Source organism: Drosophila virilis, chromosome 4 (assembly GCF_030788295.1).
Source record: "Drosophila virilis strain 15010-1051.87 chromosome 4, Dvir_AGI_RSII-ME, whole genome shotgun sequence".
In the NCBI taxonomy this organism is placed as follows: Eukaryota; Metazoa; Arthropoda; class Insecta; order Diptera; family Drosophilidae; genus Drosophila; species Drosophila virilis.
Window position 1 is genome coordinate 9,577,854 of NC_091546.1, and position 22,378 is coordinate 9,600,231.

The following is a 22,378-nucleotide window of genomic DNA, read 5'->3' on the forward strand; positions in this document are numbered from 1 at the left end:
ATAGTTCGTGGCCCGATGCCACCGCAGGGTCTCACATCACTCGAATCCTTCGTCCTTCGGCTCTCACCCACTGCCCAGGTTGCGCTCTCGTGTCAAGATTTGCTCATCGTGCGAGCCGCCAGTATGGCTCGTACTTTTTCCAACTGCTGCTGCTACTGCTACTGCTGCTGCTGCTGTTGCTGCTGTTGCTGCTGCTGCTGCTGCTGCTGCTGCTGCTGCTGCTGCTGCTGCGACGTCGACTAGTGACTGCGTTATTAGGCTGCCAGTGGCTGGTGATGTTTTTGGTCCTTTCGCAATCGCTCGTTCAGTCGTCGTTGCGTGTTGTAGGTGGTCTGGTCTGCTCTGTGCTGGTCTGCGCTGCTGCCCAGATTTTTGCTGCCACTGGCACACACTGATTGGGATGCCTCTGCCGCTGCTGCCGTTGCTGTCGAGCCGACGTTGCTGCTGATTTTGCTGTTGCTGTTGCTGTTGCTGTTGCTGCTACATCTTCCGCAATGACGACGACCAACCCAAACTTCTGTTTCAATTGCCGTACGCGACGCGACGCGTTCAGTCTACGTTTCAGTGCGTTACGTAGTGCAACAAAGTGACGCGAACGTTTCAGTTTCAATTTCAGTTTCAGTTACAGTTACAATTACAGTTACATTCTTGGGTTGATGTTAAGTTTGAGCCCAAGTTTGAGGCAACTCAACAATTGGCCTCGTTAGCCGTAGGCTTGAATTGCCAGCCTGCCTGCCAGACTGGCCGACTTGGCCGACTGGCTGTGGCTCCTCATCAACGTCATCGTGATCGTCTACAGCATCTGTCAGGTGGCAAGTGCCAAGCATGTGTGTCAATTAAAATATCTCAGCTCAGTGAATTGCGTGCGTGACTGTGTTTAATTTGCGCCACATGCCATACGCACCACACGGCGTATGTGCAACGTGCCCCACAGACAAGCATCAATACATGCACAAACACTTACAAGCCCAATGAATATGACAATACTTGCAATTCAACTATGCGAATAAAGAACTCTAAACAAATTCCATTGAATTCAGCAATCTATGAAATTGCGGTAAGTGTTCAATTGCCACAAATCGTATTGAAATATTGTTTATTAGCTGTCAGCTCAATATATTTCTGGTAGCTGCGGTTTTTTTTTTATCCTCTCGAATAGCATTTTAATTAATTACGTTTGCACTTTGGTCAAATATTTCCCTATGATAATATGTTTTATTTAATTTTTTTTCAGATGTGTGAAATTTGTTAAATGATTTGTAAATTTGATTTTGTATTTCAATTTATTTTTTGCGGCTAATATCGGGTTTACCGACTTTAGCTGGGCTTTAGCCTAGTAATATTGATAATTATAGATTGCGGGTTATGCTAGACCCATGAGGGGGTAAACATTTCTATATTGTATTACAGAAAATATGTGTGAATAAAATATATATTTTAAAAAGCAGGAATTGTAAATTGATCAGAAAATGGTTGTTGGTTGAGAGATTAAACATAAAAGTATCTGAGTAGAAACAACAAAATATGTTATTTAGATATTTCTTGAGAGAAGATGGGCCTCTTAATACAAAGGGCTACGAGCTAATTGCTCTTTATTATTTACACAGTATAATCAATACTTTAAGAGGTCTAATGATTTGATTTTTTTTGAAAGTTTTTGTCTACTTCAAGGCTCATTCAGCTATACAGACTATATTATTATAATAGTGTGTAGAGAATAATATGTTTTAGACTTTTACAAAATAAGATAGATAATAATATTCATTCAAATATTTTTAAAGAACAAATAAAATGGGAACAATTTTGTAAAAGTTTTTTTATCATTTATTAAACAGTTCAAAAATTTTAGAGCTGATATTGTTAGATAAGTTGTCTAACTCTTTAAATTATTATTATCAAAATGCTCCCAAACGATTCCCGAGCGAAGTTGAGTCGATATTATATATATAACATCAATTTATTAGAAAAAAGTGTTTTTATATATAAAAGAAAATACTATTTTATTGAAATTGTCAATTGTCAATTATCGTCTTATGGCGGGAACATAATTTCAGAAAGTATCGAATGCTTTTAGCCAAAAGTTTTAGACTACCATTAGACTGTCCATAAATCAGCTAAGAGGTGGGTAATAAAAATGAGCAGACGGAACGCGAAAAAACAAAAAAAAAACACAAACAAAACCAATAATAAATTACAACACATTATGCATACGCCAGGTGTAACAAATGTGCTAAAGTGCTGAAAATCTTCTTACCTTCGTGTTTTAGTCTGTGCATATAAATTGCTGGTCTTATGCGTTTCTGTCTTCTTACTTTTTGTTTAATCAGCCTGTTCGTGCAGCAGCTGCTGCTTCAATTTAATTATAAAAATCAACGCCATTAAATATTTGCGCAAAGTGGCAGCTTGTAGCTGTAACACATTCCTTAGCTGTGGAATGTCCTTGTCATTGTCGCAGCCTGACGGCCTGTCCTCCTGTCATTACATAGAAAATTAGATGGCAGTCAGCCTCGGCAAAGGCATTCGCAGACAGTCAGGCAGACAAGCACGAGCTGAAATGTAAATAAAACAAAAGCTCTGAGCCGTTAGCAAAAACGAAAGCTGATGGTGAAGTACATATACACACACACACACACACACACACAAACGCGCGCGAACTCACAAGAATGTGTGTAAAATAATAAAAAGCGACATTTACGACATAACATGGCAGCATATTACAGCAGTCAAGGGATGCCTCTTAAACACCCTAACAGACGAGCCAAGGCGAATCGAGTCGAGCTGAGCTGAGTTGAGTTTAGTGTGGCGCACACTGCGTATACGCATTACAATGTTTCGCACTGATTCCGTCTGTGTTGCCATGCAAATGTACACAAAGTAATTATATGCACATGTCTGTACGCTCTCTTTCTGTGTGTGTGTGTGTGTGTGTGTGTGTGTCTGAGTTTGTTCTGCTTTTGTTGTTGTACTACAACTCAAATAATTGCCAAAGTAGCGGCGGCTGCCAGGCAACTCGACGCAACAGAAATGACTTTTTTAAAAACAGGCACAAACAAACAACAGCAACAACATTGTATCTTATTAACAAAACAACTTTGTGTGTTCTCTTACATAAACACACACCCCGCACACACACACACACACATACGCCTCATTGTTTTGGTGTAATTTTGAGATACTTTTTAGCAGACAACAATAACAAGAAGCAACAACAATTCAATAGCCAACAAAGTTTCATTTGCATGGCATACGCCATGAATTTTCATTTAATTAGGCAGCGCATCATCAGCTGCTGCTCTGAGCCCCAACAAAAGCCCCTCAGACAACCGCAAGCCGACTCATCCCTTTGATGGTAAGGCAAATTTGTGAAATGTTTCACATACAAAAAAGAGGTATAAAAATTAAACAAAAAAAAAAAAAAGGAAACCATTTCGCTTTATTGTTTGCTCTATGATGTTGCTCTCTTTGCCTGCCGATGCCGGAGGGGGGCAGGACGGGAGGCGAGGGCGAGTGTGGGAGGCACTTTCAAGTGATTTCATTTTGCGTGAAATACCGCACACAAGATATGCAAGAGCCTGGTCCTAAATGTGTAGCTGACCAATTTGCGGCCCCTTGTCGGCCCTCTGCTTTTGCCTGCTCCTTCTAATATATCCTGCACATTTTCGTAACAGACATGGAAACCAATTAATTTTAAATTGTCTGAGAGTTGAGCAAACCCAAAAACCAACAAGAATAGACAAAAAAATTGCCGTTGCACTCGCTCTAACTTTCTCTCTCTTTCTATTTCTCACTTTATCTATCAACCTGTCTATGTTTCCCTCTTGCTCTCATATATATTTACCCAGCTCTGTTTGGTGGCCTGGTTAATGAAAGTCCAATTTGTCGAGTGCCCCAGACAAGGTGCTGATAGCAAAGGGTTTTCCCATCTACTTTGGGCCCCTAATAGAAGCAAGTCCCCAGGCAAACCACAAAGGGTCACCGTTATGCTCAACAAAATACGACCCAGGACACTCGACCAGCCAATTTCCCAGGTCCTTACATTTTCGGTAGCAAATTTTCACACATGATTTTTTTATAGGCCAATTTGCACACATTATAAGTTTGGCCAGTTTTTGAAAAGTGGCATGCCCCAAAGGTAAACTCTGCAAAAAAAAAAAAACCAAAAACAAAAAACTTGCAACAATTTTCTCTTTGTTTACTTTGCGAAGAGGGTAAACTTGGTCGAGTAGCTATTGGCTATCAATTGAGAGCTCTCAAGGTATACTCTATCACAGAGCAAAGAAGTGTATCTTCGGAGAAATTCTTTATTTGTTTTTATTTTTTTAAGTACTTTAAATTTTGTTTAAAAATATTTCATACACATAAATAATATATATTTTTGGGAAATTTCTAATAGCAAAAAGCTTGTGCAAAAATAAACACAAATATCGATTTATAAACGCTAAAATTACCTTATCATTTGCTCAGTCATAGCAAACCATTTTATATTTAACAATATAGCAAGTACTTACTTAAAGTTCCAAAGAATTGTAGATGAAATTCTGCTGGTTATTGTGCCGCGCTACACTTCTCTATAAATACATTTTCTATTATGCCGCAAACAATTTGGAAAACAATTTCAGCGAGTGCGAGTGAAGAAGTCCTTTGGCAAAAGCTGCCAGCATTGTCGAGTGCCCATCATTAACTGGCATATCCCACTGACTGTGGGGGAAACTACAAACAACAACTAGAATAAGGACAACAAAAATTACAGTACTAAACGGCGACTTGTGTTTGTGCTTTGGCTGAATATCCTTTTGTGTTATCAACGCTTACGTAGTCAGCAATTATTTTCTGCTCTTGGCTGTGCTGCTTGCGCAAATTAAAGCTTGCTAAAGCCCTGAGGGAGGTGGGCGGAACAGCAGCTAAGCGGCAAGGCAGCCCCCGCAGTTACAACCAAATATGGCTCGTAACGTATGTTAATACAAACATTTTGCGTATACCCACGTTTTCCGACTGAGTCTGTGTGGATGTGGGTGTGGTTTGTGATTGTATAAGTGGTAACTGCGTAAGCTGTCCAAAGCATCCACTTCCCATTTTGTCTAATGTCTTTATATACGTCAACCCAAAAAAGGACTCGACTAAACGACTCCTCCTTTTCGCTCCCATCCACCGCCGCAGTTCAAGCAGTCTGTGTCCCCTACTCAACCGCAAGACCATAAAATTAAACTAGTGCATAATTAAACATTCGCAATTAGGCGTAATTTACTTTGTGTGTGTCTCTTGGTGTGTGTGTGTGTGTGTGTTTGTGACTTCCCCCTCCTTCTCCTGCCCGTCTTGTGTGCATGTTGCCTTGTCTCATATTTTCGCAACATTAGTTTTTAATTAAAAAATGTTTATCACATGCGCAAGTCTGTTAGAAGCTGCCTGCCACTTGCCACTTGCCACATGCCACACAGCTGCAATTCGATGCGATTCTTTTAATGGTTCTATGCGTTCAATTTACTACGCTCAATGGGGCGAGCAGCTCACGAGCTATTGGCCCACTTTACAACCTGATCACAATCTAGGCTAAGCTCCGACCAAGTTTTTATGCCCAAAAGCTTACAGAAAAGAGACAAGCAGAAGGAATGGAGAGCTTACGAAACGTCTTAAGATAAGATACTTAAGCATAAACAAAAACCAGGCAACAACTGAAATGCATTGTAAACATTGCCAAGTTGTAATAATTAATCCGTAAGATTTACAAAACACAACTTGCGCATAAATTTCAAGTCCCGGCCAGAAGCCTTGGCGGCGGTTTCATTACTCAAAACTTGTGCTGGTCGCGAGGATGAGGCAATGAGCAGAGAAGTTTGCTTTTTCTTTGCCCACAGGGCCATTGTTGTTGCAGGCTGATAATTTTCTGTCTTTCTTCATGCTGGCGCTGCCAAGTTGCATGCCACAAGAGCAAACAGCGAGTCGCGTCTGCAGCGCGATAAGACGCCAAATCCTTGCAGCGCGCTCTGCCAAGGCATCAGAAACCACATCTAATGGTACTTAGTATGCGGCAACTGATTCACTGACTGACTGGCTGACTGACTGATTGACAGACTGACTGGCTGACTGACCGCTACTCATTCCATTTGCATTTGCATTTACTGCAAATGGAAAGAGTTGTATTTGATGTTTTTGAGGCGTTTTTGGCAATTTCCAAGTCAAATATTTATGCGGCTCGCAAGGACTGCGGATTCGCCTCGGATTCACTGTTAATACTATGCTGCCTCAGCACAAGTCGCGGCTTTCGCATTCAAAGCAATTGCAAGTAAATTAATTAATTAAAATATTTAAGCATAGCGCACCCTCAAGGGATATTGGCGAAAATAGGATGGGCGCGCTTTTAAGCTGCTTTAAAGCACACATTTTGTCAGCTGCAAGTGAAAATAAGGGCGTGGCAAGCATTCTGGGGCCGATTGCTCTTGAGGCTTGTGAGATTATCAGAAATTGTTTTGAAGTTGTATCTGTGCTTAATTGACAGCTGACAAGTTAATTATGTCCCAATTATTGAGCTGCTAATTGAAATTATTGAGCGATGGACGCAGTGGGCGCAGACACGCGACCTACTTTCTAATTAAAAATCATAAATAAAAAAGGCGTATATATAAGATACCAAAGCAGATGACAATTTGTATCTTCAGTTTAACTAGATCTAGATAATCTTAAATTCGTACAGTTGACTAAGCTGTAGATTGTAGTTGAATGATACACAGATTCGTATATATATAGAAAGGGAGTTAGTTCAGTGTAAAAAAAGGTAACTAGTGTAAACATTTGACAACCGGAGATGAGATGTCAAAGCAAATAATTATGCATAAAATGAGGTAGTAAAAAAATGCCGAAAGTCAAGCAATATCAATCCAGTTGTGGTTGTTGTTGATCCAGGCATTGCCCAAACATTTTCGAGTCAAAACTCAACTAACTATAAGTTCTAACTGTCAAAGCCAGCTTAATTAACGAGCCGGCAATTAGGGATTTTAGTGCTTAGTATGGAATTAAATTGCAGAAATGACAGAGAACTTATGCCACAAATTGTCACGGCCACAACAAGCAGGCAGCAACTAAGCAAACAGTTTTGATAAATGGCAACTACTTTGCAAATATATTAGATTTTAGCCACCTGCAATGCTATAACATATATATGTAAGGCAAAAATATATATGTAGAAAGTGGGCTAGAGAATAAATAAAGGCAGCGTGAGGAGGAGCAATCATTTGAAAAGCCATTTGTAAATAACATAACCGAAAAAGCATTAAAAGCTAATCCCGTTTGAGTCAACAGCCGGCAGCTGAACACGTTCCATTCCAAGCGATTTGGGTTCGGGCCTGGATCTGGGGGGTGTTTCTGTGCCTTCTTGCCTCCTGATGTTGCCCGCTGTGGCCTGTGGCATCAACTGGAAATCCGTGGCACAAATCCACGTCACTCGCTGCTTAGCCAATATTTTTCCATTTTCGTTCAACGGGTCGCGTTGCATATTTATGTGATTTATTATGGAAAGACTCCGCCCGCCCCCGCTCACAACAGACCCATGCGCAACCTCTACCCTGATTCAAGTGACCCCGAAGCTTTTTGGCCCACTATCCCGTTCCGAGCTTTGGCCCAGAACGACATTTTCCAAAGGTTAAAAACAAAAGCAGCAAAAAAGGCAAACGCCAAAAATTAGGTTCACATTTGACCCTCCACCACGGCGACGCTCCCCTTTACAACTTATCCCAGGTATATGACCAGGTAATCTGGCCAAGGTTCAACTGCCTTCGGGCTGGATGGGCAGTGCCTAGTGGGTCGGTATGTGGGTGTTGGGCGGATGGTCTGCTTGAATATTAGCTTCCAGTCCTGTGCTGAAATCCTTATAAATTCGGTTCAGTTGAGTTGAGCTCTTTTTTTATTTTCAAAAAAAAATTTTTTTTTTTTTGGGTGTGTTCTATATTGTCGACGCAGACGAAACCTCCTTAAGGGCTACCTTTACATGGGCATGTTCGTGTCTGACTGGGCAGCAGTCGGACTTCATTTCGTCTTCGGCTTGCAGTTGTTGTAGCTATTGCCTTTTAAATGTTTACGCCAATATTTACATTTCAGAGGTTTGCCAGCGCCACACAAAAATAAATTTGATTTTAACACGAAAATAAATAAATGTGAACAGCCCGACGCTTTTTGAGGCGTACAGACGCCCGGGGCGTGGCCACGTAGCGATTCCTTGCGGCTATCGTGAGCCCACACTTTGATAGATGGTTCTAATTTCGCCTTATTTATGAGCCGGCGACCAAACATCTTACTGCCATTAATTTGGCTTAGTTGGTTTGGTTCCCCAAATGTTGTTGCTATGATTGCTGCTGCAAGCAACATTAATTGAAAATGTTGTCCCACATCCTAAACAGTTTTTGCTTAAGAGCTGTATACTGACAATTCGGTGCCTATGATAACTAGTTGTTACTCTAAAGGCTTCATAGATCCTGTGGCTAGCTTCAAAGAAGTCTCCCTGGATATTTTTGATACTTTACTCTTTTAAAACTTCTACGTCTGATCTACCATATCTAATATCCCAGATTTTGCTTCAAATCTTTTTTTTGGGCATTACGAAGCCTTTTTTTAACCAAGTGCTAACGGCTCGTATCCTAGGTAAAGCATTCTCATTTTTTATCGCTGTTAATGTTTTGTTTCAGTCATATCAAAATTCTGAGCCATTTTTGGTTGATACTGTCGACAATTGCCATTTATCGGTTGATATAAAAATAAAAACTTAAGAAGAAAGCAAGTGTGCATGCGAAACCATATTTAAATAATAAAATCCTTAGTTTTTAACTAGGCAGCAGTTGTTTCTCGCGTTTTCTATTTATAAATGGAGCTAAAATAATCCTCAGTGCACGGAACGTGCTCGGAACGCATTTTGCCATATACCCTGGCTGTTCTGTGTTTTTTCCAGGAAAATTGTAGCGTATTTATGTAAAATGCCAGCGGGCTGACTGTGTGCTATGCCTTTCCGTTGATGTCTTCATATATGTATAACTGACTGTCTGACTGTCTATCTGACTGACTGATGATAGAACTGTTGCCTGCATGCACATCTGCCTGCCGTGACCATGTGCATGTCGTCCTGGCAACGCTTCAGCTGTCAGTCAAGCGCTCAACGCGGCACAGCCCAAGATTCATAATTGTCGCATTGCAATTGCTGTTGTGTTGGTTGTTGTTGTTGTTGTTATAGTTTTTTATTTTATTGCTCTGGCAAATGGCCCACAGTGCATATTCTGTGACATATTCATAGGTTTACTCCGTACCCTGTCGTATTTTCATTCGAATTTATGCCCATGGTAATCCACATCCTACGGCCATAGCTTTAATACATTGTAATTATGTCAACTCGGCCACGTGTGTCTGTGCCAGGATTCAGGCAGCATGCTCTAGTTGCTGTTGTTGTTATTCTGGTTGTTGCGACAGCAGCTTCATCAGCGCTGGGACAAGGCATGTTGCGTATACGCAACGTATGCGATTCACAATCTCTGCCGAGGACTCGCCTCACTTAACGGCTTAATATATTGTCACGGCAGCTGGCATCGTATAATAACATATACACGGATACACACGCGCACACATGACTGCACACATGGCTTCGAAAGAAAGAATGAAATGACAACAAAGCACAAAGCGCAAGGCAAAACCAATTCAATTCACACGCACACACACACTTCCACACAAAGTAATATTTATTAAAGCTTCACACACATACAGCTATCAACATGTATGTGTGTGTGTGTGCGTGTGCAAGCATTCTGTAATTTAATTATAAACTTTGCACTATTAATTTTCAAACTTTGCCCAAACTGCGAGCGCAGCTGCAGCCTCGACAGCTGCCATGTGCCCTGTCCTGCACATAGGTAACGACCGCAACCGGCCCAAGCTCCAAGTGTCAGTTGCAGCGGCATATTAGAGAAGAGGAGAGGAAAGGAGAGGAGAGGAGGGAGGAGCTGCCTGCTTCTATAGTTTATGCACGCGCAACATATTGAAAATGGCAGCGCATCGACTTTTTAGCCATTTGTCAAGCAGCGTTCGCGAGCAACTTTCGTAATTAGATGAAGTGGACACACAAGGGTGCATGTGGGTGTATATGAGTGTGTGTGTTTACGTAGTATTTATTCAAAAGCAACCCATATGCAATCCAAGCAATATTACAGGCTCGCGTTAAAGTTTATGCATCCTAACTGACAACAATTTGGGATGGGATTTCTGATTTTGCCCTTAGTCTGATTCGAATCGAATGAATTTAATAAAACGCTTAATTTAATATATTAGTCGTTATTAATGTTCATAGGGCTGAATTTAAGACAGTACTCACATGGGAACCTGGAATCGCTTAGAAAGTTCACATAACGAAAGACTCCACTGAAAGCTTAAAAATATATAAATTCAGTTGCATATCAAATTATGATACACTGTTATTATAAGAGTTGAATTTGAATTTTTTTTTGAAGACTGTTGCAATTTCTGTGTAGGATAATTTTCTTTTACTTTTAACGAGTGTCTATGCAAATTTATGATGAGACAGCGTTTAGTTAGATTTTTCATAATTCATGACAAGCGCAACGCAGTCCAAAACGAATGTCAACTTAAAAAGCCAACGGAATGCCTTAAAAAAATGGAATGCCAGCAACAACAACAACGGCAAAATGAAGAGCAAAAGGCAGCTCAACTAAATGACAAGCGCTGTGCAAAAACTGCCACTGGGAGTACGTTTACTTCTTATCAACAGCAGCGGCAGCAGGTGCCAGGTGGCAGGTGGCAGGTGGCAAGACAGCTCAAGATGTGGAAACAGCTTCCATCGGGAGGCAGCAGCAGTAGCTCACCTGAGCGCACAATATTAATGGACTCACTACGGGCGAACTACACGTTCTATAATTTTTTTTTTCCTCTCATTTTTGTTATTCTTTTATTTCGTTTTTTGTTGCCCTTATAGCTGACTTTTAGTTTTGGAATATGTAAATATATATTTTAAAGCTAAGCTAAATTTCTCTTTTGCCCTGCTCCGGCTGCTCTTTTCACTGATTTATGGCGTTGGCAAATTTCATTAAGACTGCAGCCACTCAGCCTGATGAAGTCGCTACTGAGGTGTACTTTTGGCGAGATCTCATCGTCTGGTCCCATAATTCCTGCCAATTGCATTTGCTTGGCGGCGGCTTATCTGCTTCCCTTCTGCCTCCCATTCATCTTCAGGCTCTTTGCATCTCTGTGCGAGTCTTTGCGACTCTTTGCTTATCGACATCCGCATCGGCACTTGTAATAAATCAGCTCGTCGCTTCACTCACTTCCTGTCGCCTCATTTTTTTCCTTCAGCTGCTGTCTGTTGCAAGCTAACCTTCACACACACACATTTGCACATCGCTGAGGCATCATCTTGTCAATGGCTTGGCCTGAGCTTAGTCTCCTGCGCAATATTTTCGACACATCATTTTCTACGTTAAGGTGCTGAGCGAGAACGAGCGCGCACAAGCACAATTTCCATTATTTTTTCTCGTCAGCTATAGACCTCTTTGTGCACCAGCTCACTTTCCAACTCAAACTGTTGCCCGCTGTGTTGTAAACGTTCTCATTTGACGTCTAAAATATTATCAACCTAAGTAGCTGGGCTACAGACAGCAGCCTGAGCTGAGTTAGCTCGAACGTTTTGATAATATGTCAAGTTTCCTGTAGACAGACTCTTGGCTCGACAACTTCAAGAACTGATTAGCCTGCAAAGTACGCTGCCAGCCAGCCAAACAGACAGCCTTGTCGCTTTTCAACTTGTTACAGTCAATTACGAAACAAGAACTGAGCTAGACTTCAAGTTTTCCGCCTCTAACAAGCGAATATAGCCTTACTTCTTCCAATATCTAAGCAAATTTATTATCAGTTACTTTTCTGAACCTCAAGAGCCAAGCTAGCCTTAGTCGACTTGCAGATTTGCCAATTTTAGCTACCCTGATTTTACGACAGTCAATCAGTAAAACTGTATATATTTATATATAAAGACATACATTTTAGTACTTAGGCATATATATAACTTTTATAACATACTCTCAACTTGTGATTATCATAAATGTGTGTGCCGACATTTTCAGCTTCCCATGAGTCTCTAACTGAATATTTTCAGAATTACCATAATCGCATAATGCAGAAAGCAGACAGCTGGGAAAATTAAGTGTATTCAGCTCAATTAGGTTTGAAAATTGAAAATCAGAATGCAGCTTAATTAATAGAATTAATGAAAACGACAAAAGTGTTTATTAATAATCCCTTATATGTGTGCGTAAGACGTGGAAGCATGTGAAGTACAGATAAGACCACGCACACACACAAGAACACACAAGGAAAACTAATTAAGGTCAGCAAGAATAATTAGACTGTCTTTTCTACATATTATGATAACAATGTGAAACAAGACAATCCCAAACTGGTTACAAGCTTCCTGCACAAGCCCGACCACAAGCTGTGGCCAAGACTGGCCGCAAGCTACAAGCAAGGTTTGGTTTTCCACTTGAAAATCAATCAGCCACTGAGCTGTGTTTGAAAAACTGTTGCAACTTTTATAAATGCTGAGCGAGTGTCTCAGCCCATATTGTATTTTGTATGCCTGTCAATTCGGCCAACAGGCTCCAGCTGGCCCAACAAACCGACTGTCCCAGCCCAACTCCTGGATGTCTGCTCCTGTCTATCTGCTCGTTTATTTAACACTGATTGCCAATGCACACAGAGCTTTGGCAACGATGAGTTTTGCTCGGCAATCGCTTTAGCTCAACTCACAGATACAGTCACAGCTGCAAATTCAGATTCAGAGATACTCTTGTCTATTTGGGCGCTCGTGGTTGCTAAGTAAACCCTGAACTGTGAACTGTGCACTCTCACTCTAGTGTAATCAATGCCCATGCTCAAGTGTCTTTTCAGTTTGGTTCAGTGTCTACCGAAAATGTTTTGTTTAAGCCCTCCTGGCGATTGCTTTCAAACCAAAATCTCCTATAGTTTTATCTTCGGGATTCATTCGAGCTACGTTTGCTTTGCGTTGATTTAACCATTTTTGAGAAAATCTCTGCTATGACACAATATGGCCACAGGCAAATGCTGCAAATAGTCACCATTAACAGAGCATAAAATTCAGCTTAAGTTATGTGGGCCCGAATCAGCAGCAAATTTAACTGAAAACACGTCGTGTGCATAATGAATTTTCATGCAAATGAGGCAACGAAACAGTTTTATGCCGAATTTAACAAAGCTAGCAAATCTGCTTTTAGATTGGTTGAGCTTCATTAAAAGATTATAAGATATAAATGTAAGAGTTAGGAATTCATATAAACAGATTTCAATTTCTGATAGAGCATTGTCGATACAAATATTATTTTTATAAATGATGAAGATGAGATGAGAAAAGTCACAATAATCTTATGAATAAAGCTATATTAAAAACATAATTTCAATTTTGATGATCATGTTTATCGTAAGACTCACCTAAGTGCACATATTTCATATTAATTGCAATTACTTTTAAAAGTTCACTAGCTTCAAGCAAAACATTATAAAATGTTTGTTCAAAGTTCTCAAAATAATAAATAAAAATGTAATTTAATTAAAGTTTCAAGCGATAAAGCCAAATAGTATTATGCTAGGGGCAACTTTTATTGTATCTCATTTTTTGGCACATTAATTACAGTTATTTATTAGCCAGGTGCAAATAAATTGCGAAACCATTGAAAAATAATATGTATGTATATAAATATAAGCATGTTTAACTGCTTATAAAGAGGTATAAATTATAGTTGATTTCACGTGCCATTAGCAGGGGACAATAATAAAAGCGAAGTGTGGCATAATTTATGGCCTACAACCGACAATTTCCTGCTGTGAAGCGAGGCTTCGACACCACCGTCAACGGGGTGGGACAGTGTAGTATCTGAGTGTAACCACATCACCTTACTGGCAAAATATAATGCGACGATTGTAGATGGGTATTTCAGAATATGATATACCCTAAGTACTAACAATTGGCAGCATGCATATGTAAATAAGCATATCATATAAACATAGTATAACTAAATTAACTATATATTATTATGCAGCTACTTATTTTGAATTTTTGTAATTTAATTTCTTTAAATTTTGAATGCGGCCTTTCTTTATTTCCCCTTTCTGCCCAAGTGGAGCGGCCAACTAATGTTCTCAGTTAATCGCATTCGATTGCAGTATGTTAGTTTTAGAAAAAAAAAGTTTATCTTTTGATAAAAAAAATAAATAAATTATTGATAAATTTATGATATTCATAATTATATTTTCATTCGTTTAGCATTTTTTGATTTTGATAACGAAAAACCTTTTTTAATCTAATCAAAATTGCAACCGTTTCTAAGCTATCAACCTAATGTGCACAAACCTTTGCCTAACAAAACCAAAATTTTCTATATATATGCAAATATACAGAACTTTAAAAGGGTTCAAGAGAAAAACGCTAAAGTCAAATGTGTCCAGTTCCATTTTCAGAGAAGCCCATACTCATGTTTCCGTTGCTGCGCTCAGCTGCCTGTAGACGGTGTTTGGTATTAAATTGAAACCCTTGGTATATGCAAAAGGCAACAGCCAAAGGTAAAAGTAACTTTTCGATCAACTTGAGCCGGGTTCGTGTTCTACTTCGGGTCTGGGTCTGAGTTTGGCTCTTTTGCAGCTGCCAGCGAAGGATTCAAATTGCGAGCGTTCGAATTGTGGGTGTAGGGCAAATACATCATTTTCCCAAAGAGTGGCAATTTAATTCTTTGCCTTATAAGGGTTGTTTGCCCTAGCAGGATGGTGTCAATGGTGAACTGGCTACGCTGGGGCGGGCTGTGTTATAACACTGTTCCTAATTTCAAGCTTCAGCAGATTTGTCATCGTCTTATCAGCAGAACATTATTAATAGCCGGCTGTTAGCTAATCTAGCAGTGGAAGTACTTGCCAGGACTTTAAAATGCCCAGCTTTAATTATATATAGATAAAAAGTAAATGCAATGTTTAAAATGAGTTGAGCATGCATTTCAACTAGATAAGCAATCAGGCAGCGGGCTGAATGGCACTCCTCTGATGATGCCGCTGATCAATATACATACTTACATCAATAGCTATTCCATAGCACAAATTGTTTGCCCTTTTGCTGCAGCCGCAACAACAAACCACCCATCTACACACACACTCTAACACACTCTCATTCATGAGGCCAATTATTATGCAAATGGCAAACTACTCGTTCTTCGACTTCAATTCTAAAGTGCAAACATAGAAGCAAACTTAAAATAGCAGCAGGCAAAGAAGAGATATTGTTGCGGCCAGCAGATACTCCGTAGTCAGCATTTTAGTAGAGTTTGAAATAGTTTCGATTTTCACTTTGCTCTTGTCGATGATGCTCTGTACCATTTTTGTGACTACAGGGTATAGAGCACTGAAAGGCAGTGTAAATGCACCTTGGCCCGTTACATAGACCCCACTAAATCAATATATTGCTGGTCCTGCAGCTGGTCCGTAAAAACCTGTGTCTCCCACTCCATGCTGCTCGTTGGAGCTCGATGCTGCGGCCCTGCGGCCCCACAAATCAACATTTGACTTTTGCATAAATTGCAAGTAGCAACAAAATTGCTGAAAAAGTAGAAAAGTCATTTTCTCGCTTTCGTTTGCAGCTGCAACATGCCACGCCTTCTGTTGATTATGCGCCCAACATTGCTGCTGCTCCCGATGCTGTCTGTGTCGGTTGTTGATGCGTTTTTGTGTCTGGGGGCCTTAGCCTGCCTCCTGCCTGCGGCTTTCTCCACCTACCAGGCAACATTTTTGCGGTTACCTGTGCATATTTTTGTTGTCTACTTATTTGCTGCGCAGTGAATTGGCAGGACAGAGCGTCTCGGTCTGGCCAACTCAGTGGAGAGTGTGAAGATTGGCAGCGTCTTCATAACGCAGTAAAATACATTGGCCGCTGCTTCGATTTGCATTTCATTTGCAGCTATCCAGTTGATTGCAATATCAAATCATGTAAGGCAGCTACCCTTAAAGATCTTAAGGACTACAAACTAGAGATTTGTTTAAGCCGCTAGCTCTTGCCACTTTTTTGCTGGCGTCTAAAAAACGTAACTCAATGAGAGGAAGGCAAAAACCCGAAACCCGAAACCCGTTGCAATCTGTGGCAGAAAGCCGTTGCAAATCGAGCTGAATCGAGCTGATGCGATGTGCGACAAACAAAAACAGGAAATGGACGTTGTGTGCTTAACTTTGTTTCCGCTTTTGGACGGCAACTGAAACTCGATGCGTCCTGACGCGTTGCCAGTGTAGCCTTTTTTGTCCTTGCAACTGAGACTCTGTGTGTATGTATGTTTCTGTGTGTGTGTGTGCTTTGTAGCTGCAAATGCAAATTTGTTTAAAGTTTATTGAGTGCACGTGACGACAAACAAAAGTGCAAAGTTGCTTTTGTCCTTCCATCCTTGGGGACATGGCCTCACAGCTACAAGTATCGCAAGCATTTTCTTGTATTTCACTTTTGTTTTCTTGTTTCCAGCCTGTCCATAATTCCCATTGCTTTTTTCTTTCCTGTTTTTCATAGCCGATACTCGCATTGTTTAACTTGTTTTCGTGCAGTCTTTTAGTATATTTTTTATTATTTTTTTTCCCCCTTTAAAGGTTACGCCCTACAATTTTGACTTGCAAATTTGCAGTTTGCATGTTTAAATTTTTAATGAAACTAAGCAAACACTTCGTGTTAATGCGCGAATGACATGGCCTGTAACTGGCACCTGACCGTTATTAAAATAGTTATAAAATACTACCGATAAAAAAAATTTATAGAAGTAGAAATATTTAGTTAGTAAGATTTCACTTTAAATCAAATAAATTTAATTAGCTTAGCCTTAGCTGTAAAAATGCAACTCGTACTTAAATTGTTTATGCAATCCTCGATAACTGCAGGCGCTTACAAAGTAATCCAAATTTATTTATAAAATCTTTGGCCACATTTTTCTCCCACTTAGTTTCACGCTTTTAGTTTCAGCAATCAATTTAGAGTCACATGTTGGAGGCTTTAACCAGTTTTAAATAACAAATTTTAATTGTTTGTGAATACAATAATTTATGTTCTCAAGATGATTGTGATTGACGATAGCTAAGGTATTCTTGATAGCCGGCAGTATTTCCTTTAAGATCCGTATTGATCTTATATATATACGTCGGGGAAACCCAACACCGCTTAAAACATAGCTAAACCCTTTTTAAACTAAAATTAATAATTTATGAAGAAGTGTTTATTTTGCTTAACGATAACTTTTGTAAACATAGCGACTGAAAGTGTGATATTTAACTTTAAAAAATGGCGATTCGCTAATTGTTAACTGTAGAATTCGGGAATAGTATAATAATATATATATATGTTCTTCCGCCTTAAATCTTATATCTCATACTTTGCTTCATTGAAGTTCGGTTTAACAAATTTAACAATTTCTACACTAATTTAGAAAGTACCTTAAAACACGGTCTGCAGCAAATTCGCTTTGTCAGAAATATATCCCCTACATGCAAATACCGAAAAACAAAATAAAACCAAATTTAATGGTAAAACATTTTGCCTCGTTGCAGATATCCAGCGCAGCAGTGACCAGTCAAAGCACCATACCGAAGCGAGCACAAAAAATCAATAAAATGGTAAGTACTTGCCAGGAATTTTATCCAGTATATCTGTTAACCCATCCTGAGAAGGAAGGAGGATTTTTTATTTTTATTTGCTTGTGTGCAAACATTTTAAGTGCAGAATTGTGGATACTTTTGGCAATGCTTATTGCAAATGCTTTTATAAATTTTATGACTCAATGCGTTGCATTGTCGTTGCTCGAAGGATGACGACGACGACGACGACGGTTCAACATTTAACCTAGCGACTTTTTTACGAGCAGTCAACAGATAGCAGCTCGCACTGAAACTGCAATATTATGCAGCCACATCCTTTCAGATCTAACCAACTATAATTTTAAAGCCACGTAATTCCGGGGCAACTGCATGGGTAGCACAGCGTGTGCATGGGCGTGGCTGTAAACCAAATTGTGCACGACTTGAGCTCGCATTTTCAATTGAAAGCCATGTTAACAGATAAAAATCGAGCGAGAAAATGGTGAAGAGAACTGCGAAAGGAAAATCGAGCGCGCATGTGGAAAATCGAAGAGCGAACGTGGCAGGCTTACAACTACAAAAATTTCAGCTGGCATTTTTTTTTTTATTTTATTTTATTGAAGTAGTGCTTTTACATAAATTTAATTAGGCGCATTCAGCTATCCAGGCTGACTGTCAAAGTTGCGCTAAGAAAGTTTTCTGTTCTTGATTTTGTTGTAATTCAATTGCAGTCAGCTAGCGGATATAGAAATTTCAATCAGCAGCAGCCACAGCCCCTCCAAACAGCGCCCACGCTGCATAAAAAAAAAGAAACGAAAATAATCCACAATAAAAATGTTTTCCTTTAATAAAAATTCAATTTCCTTGAAGCGACACATGTTACAGAGTCCACGACGAAAGCAGCAGCTGCCGTCGGCAGTCGGCAGACGGTAGACTCTACGCCGGATGCAGTTAGGTAAAAGGCATCTTTTGCTGGGCACAGACAGGAATGCGGCGGCTGCTTCCCTTAACATCCTTTGCTTTTGGGCTGGACGCTGGCGCTGGAAATATCTTTCAATTTATAATGACGTCGCTTGCCGTGCTCTGTGTGTGCGCTGTGTGTGTGCGGTGTGTGTTAGTGATGCTGTCTGTTGCATTCGCAATGCCGCATTAGAAACGACGACGTTGTTGACTATGTTACCTCCTGCCGCCGGTTCGTGCCGCAGACAGACAGCGAAAACGGCGAATGGCATCATCCAACTGCGGATGTGCGTTGCGCGTGGCAGCTGGCGCAGCAAAGATCGAGAGTCACCGCATCGATGATTGTAAAGCTTAAAGTGCAAATCCACCAACCCCTCCAGGGCTGCGGCTGCATAAAATGTACGCGGCAGATACATCACTTGAAAATAAGGCACAGGCTGCAGCAGACAGTGCGCGCTCCAGGCATAGAGTTTAGCTGTTCCCACAGGCTGCCTGTGTGTAACCTAGTCTACCCCCGGCTGCTATGGAGCCGGACTCGACAAGCATCCGGTGCTGACGGCTCAGGACCAACATCAGGCTAGACTTCAGAGCAGCATTAGCTACGCTTGCTAAATTGTAATAAGCCTGATTACCTTATGGTATGTGCCAAGAGAACAGAAAACACCCAAAGGCCATCAAAACAAGTAGACAATAATTGTCTGGCTTTTCTAGCTTCGTTTTTCCCTATTCGGAAAAACAAATACAAATATTGACAATCGAAGAGATTGAAGATGCAGATGTTTTTCACTGCCCTTTTAAATTATTTTCAATTGCCATTCTTAAAGGCGGTCAGCTAAATGCGGCTAAACAACTAAGAATTATATAGTAGAAATTTGAGGATTAATTCACTTAAACAGTTAGCTAAATAATTGCACTTACATAATCTGACAATTTCAAAAGCAAATAATGTACGTTAATCTAAGACCACCAGCGTTCAGTTATAAAAAGCAATTGGGCACATTTATGGGCTAGAAGTGTAGACTCTTATTCTCAACAAGTCTACTCTATGGAATCTGAAATAATTGTTCTAGCTCTTATCTGTTCATACTAATGTCGACGCAGATTAGTCCAACAATGAGCATTGCAGCATCTGTTATGTTAGCCCAGCTTATGCCGTATCCATATGTCTGTTCAATACATCAGTCAGCAGCCAGCGCTCCGATGCCCGGTCGAGGAAAACAAATAGCGCAATTTTTAGTGCTTTATCGCCCGCAAGTCGAGTGAACCAATCAACTTGGCTCTAATACGTTTAGGCTGGTCATAATCACGCTCCAGCAAGCGAGACATCAATATAAGATACGAGCATCCTGCCGCCCTTACACTGGACATTGGCCAAAGCAGCTACAGCTGCAGCTGCTCTTGGTTCATCCTCAGGGCAGACGTAGCGCTTATTGTTCTTATCTCATTATTACATTTCTATTTACTTTACAAGCAGCTTGTGGCGGGGAGAGCGGAGACGCTTCTTGGCCATGTCCCCATCTGTTATCTGTCTAGATTCAGCCGTGCTGCATCGCCTGCTTGGGACTGGGTTTTGGGTTTGGGTGCCATGTCAGCGAGTGGCTTATTTATATGCGCTATTTGTCTTAGTGCCTGCCAACTAATAACGTAGCCTTATTTTCTCTTTCTCTCGCTCTCGCTCTCTCCTTCTCGTTTTCGCTCTTTTAGCTTCCTTGCTTTGCCGCGACTCATTGTCCATTGGCTTAGCGGTCAATTACCCCACCCCGTCTGAGCACTACAAAATACTATTTAGTAGTTGGCCCGCTGTTGAGGTCCGTGTTGCCAGCCACTTCCGTGCGCTATCAAACGCAACTTCCGACACACACAGGCGGGCACACATACAAAAACACACGCACACGTACACACACCGAGATTACAGTTTCATCTTGAGCAGCAGTTTCTGACTACTTCCGGCATCCTGATGATGCAGGTGATTGCCATCGTCCACTTCCTGCTGCACACACACACAAACACGCACACACACAGCCAAGCCATTCCTTGCTGAGCCATCCGCTGAGAATTCAATTTGCAGAATCATTAACACATTTTGTCAATAAGCTGTTGTCAATACCCCAAAGACGGCGCCGCATCGTACAAGATTATTATTCATTTTTATGTAATTATCTGCTTACCCAAGTGCCCAGCGAGGGCCATCAAAATTTGGTTATTCCTGGCCTGGCAGTGAGCGCGGCTCGTGTGGAGGACGGTAAAATGGCTGAAACGTGAAATGTCTTTGGCTCACTTGCCGATAGCTCGCTTGAGCCAACTGCTTCAGACTGATGGCTTTAATGTCTGCCGCCCTCCCAGAAACAAATACACACTCATCCACATGCCGTACTATTAAATTACACTAGACAACAACAACCTTGGGTCTGAGAAAGAGAAATGCACAAATTGGTTGATATTGCAATGCCTCATATTTTTGTTATTAGAACTTCCGGATCTGAATGTTTGCAATCCTTAGATGTTGCGATATCTTCAAAATGTTTGAACTTAATAAGAGATATGATAATAAGAGAGCAGCTGGCTTGCTTGAAATACTATCAAAATTATTCCTGTTTATAAAAGGATTCAAACATTTATTTTATAAATTAATTCCTTTTGCAATTTTCAGCAATTTTACAAATTGTTGTATAGTGAAGATAGTTGAAGTGGCCCACATAGACATAATGTGTTGCATAAACTTTGGTTGTGTTGACTAGTGATATCTATAACTAGCCTGGTAAAAGCATCCTAATGCCCATATACCAGCGGGCCATGAGTTATGGCCACAACGTGTAGCCCTGGCTGTAGTTACACTTAAGAACAGTGCCCAGAAAGAGGCATGTGTGTGTGTGTGTGTGCGAGTAAACGAGCATATTTAATGCAGAGCACACAACATAAACGCCATCTGGGGCCTGGGAGCCTGGGAGCCTGGACAGCACAGAAAAAAGAAGGGCGCACCATTTAAGTTTACAGCACAACAGGCCTGAGGATGCCAGTGAGTGTATGTGAGTGAGTGTGACTGGGTGTGTGCGTGTGTGTATGTGTTGTTGTTTATGTGTGTTAGTTTCATAATGTAACCGGATGTGCCAACACAATGCTCGCACATCCGTCCGCTTCCCAGACAAGAAACAACAACAGCTGTCACATACACTTGCACACATACGAACTCGCACACATACAAGCATACACACACACACACACACACACACACACACACACACACACACACACACACACACACACACACTGAATCAGACAGAACAGCCAAAGGGAGCGTGTGTGCCGATGCGCTTTTGTTTGCGAATCTTTAGAGGCATTTGAGTTGGAGGAGAAGTTGTCGCCTTTGTCTATAGAGAAGACTAAGGCAGAGATGACAGCAACGGGCACATCATTAGAAGCAGCAGAGCATATAATAGGGGCATTCGCATAACAAGAGGCGTGAGGCGTACCACACGAGACGAGCCAGTGACATAATTATTAACTGCATATAAGTAAATATAAAGGCGACCAAATGGCCAAAGATAACGACGCCCATTGTGCCTGTCCTCCTATGTGTGTGTGTGTGTGTGTGCGTGTATGTGAGTATGTGGGAGCAGGAGTGGAGCATTTGGACATTAGGAAAACATGTCACGTGTGCGGCTCATCATTTAAGTTTTGGTTTCTGTTTCTGTTTCTGTTTGTTAGCAACTGACAAAACTTAATTGATTAAAAATAATACGAAGAGCACAAGTCGCGCATTTTAATCAGATTGTGACTAGGCGCCCAA

At 40.8% G+C, this 22,378-nt stretch overlaps 1 long non-coding RNA gene across 1 annotated transcript in view; it reads left to right on the plus strand.

Annotated features, from left to right (window-relative positions):
* Nucleotides 1–308: 308 nt before the first annotated feature.
* Nucleotides 309–22,378, plus strand: part of LOC116651604 (uncharacterized) — a 53,021-nt gene continuing 30,951 nt past the window's right edge. Inside the window, exons 1-2 of the long non-coding RNA XR_004304616.2 lie at nucleotides 309–1,057; nucleotides 17,605–17,670. This is a non-coding gene — a long non-coding RNA (uncharacterized lncRNA). The remainder of the gene's footprint in view (nucleotides 1,058–17,604; nucleotides 17,671–22,378) is intronic.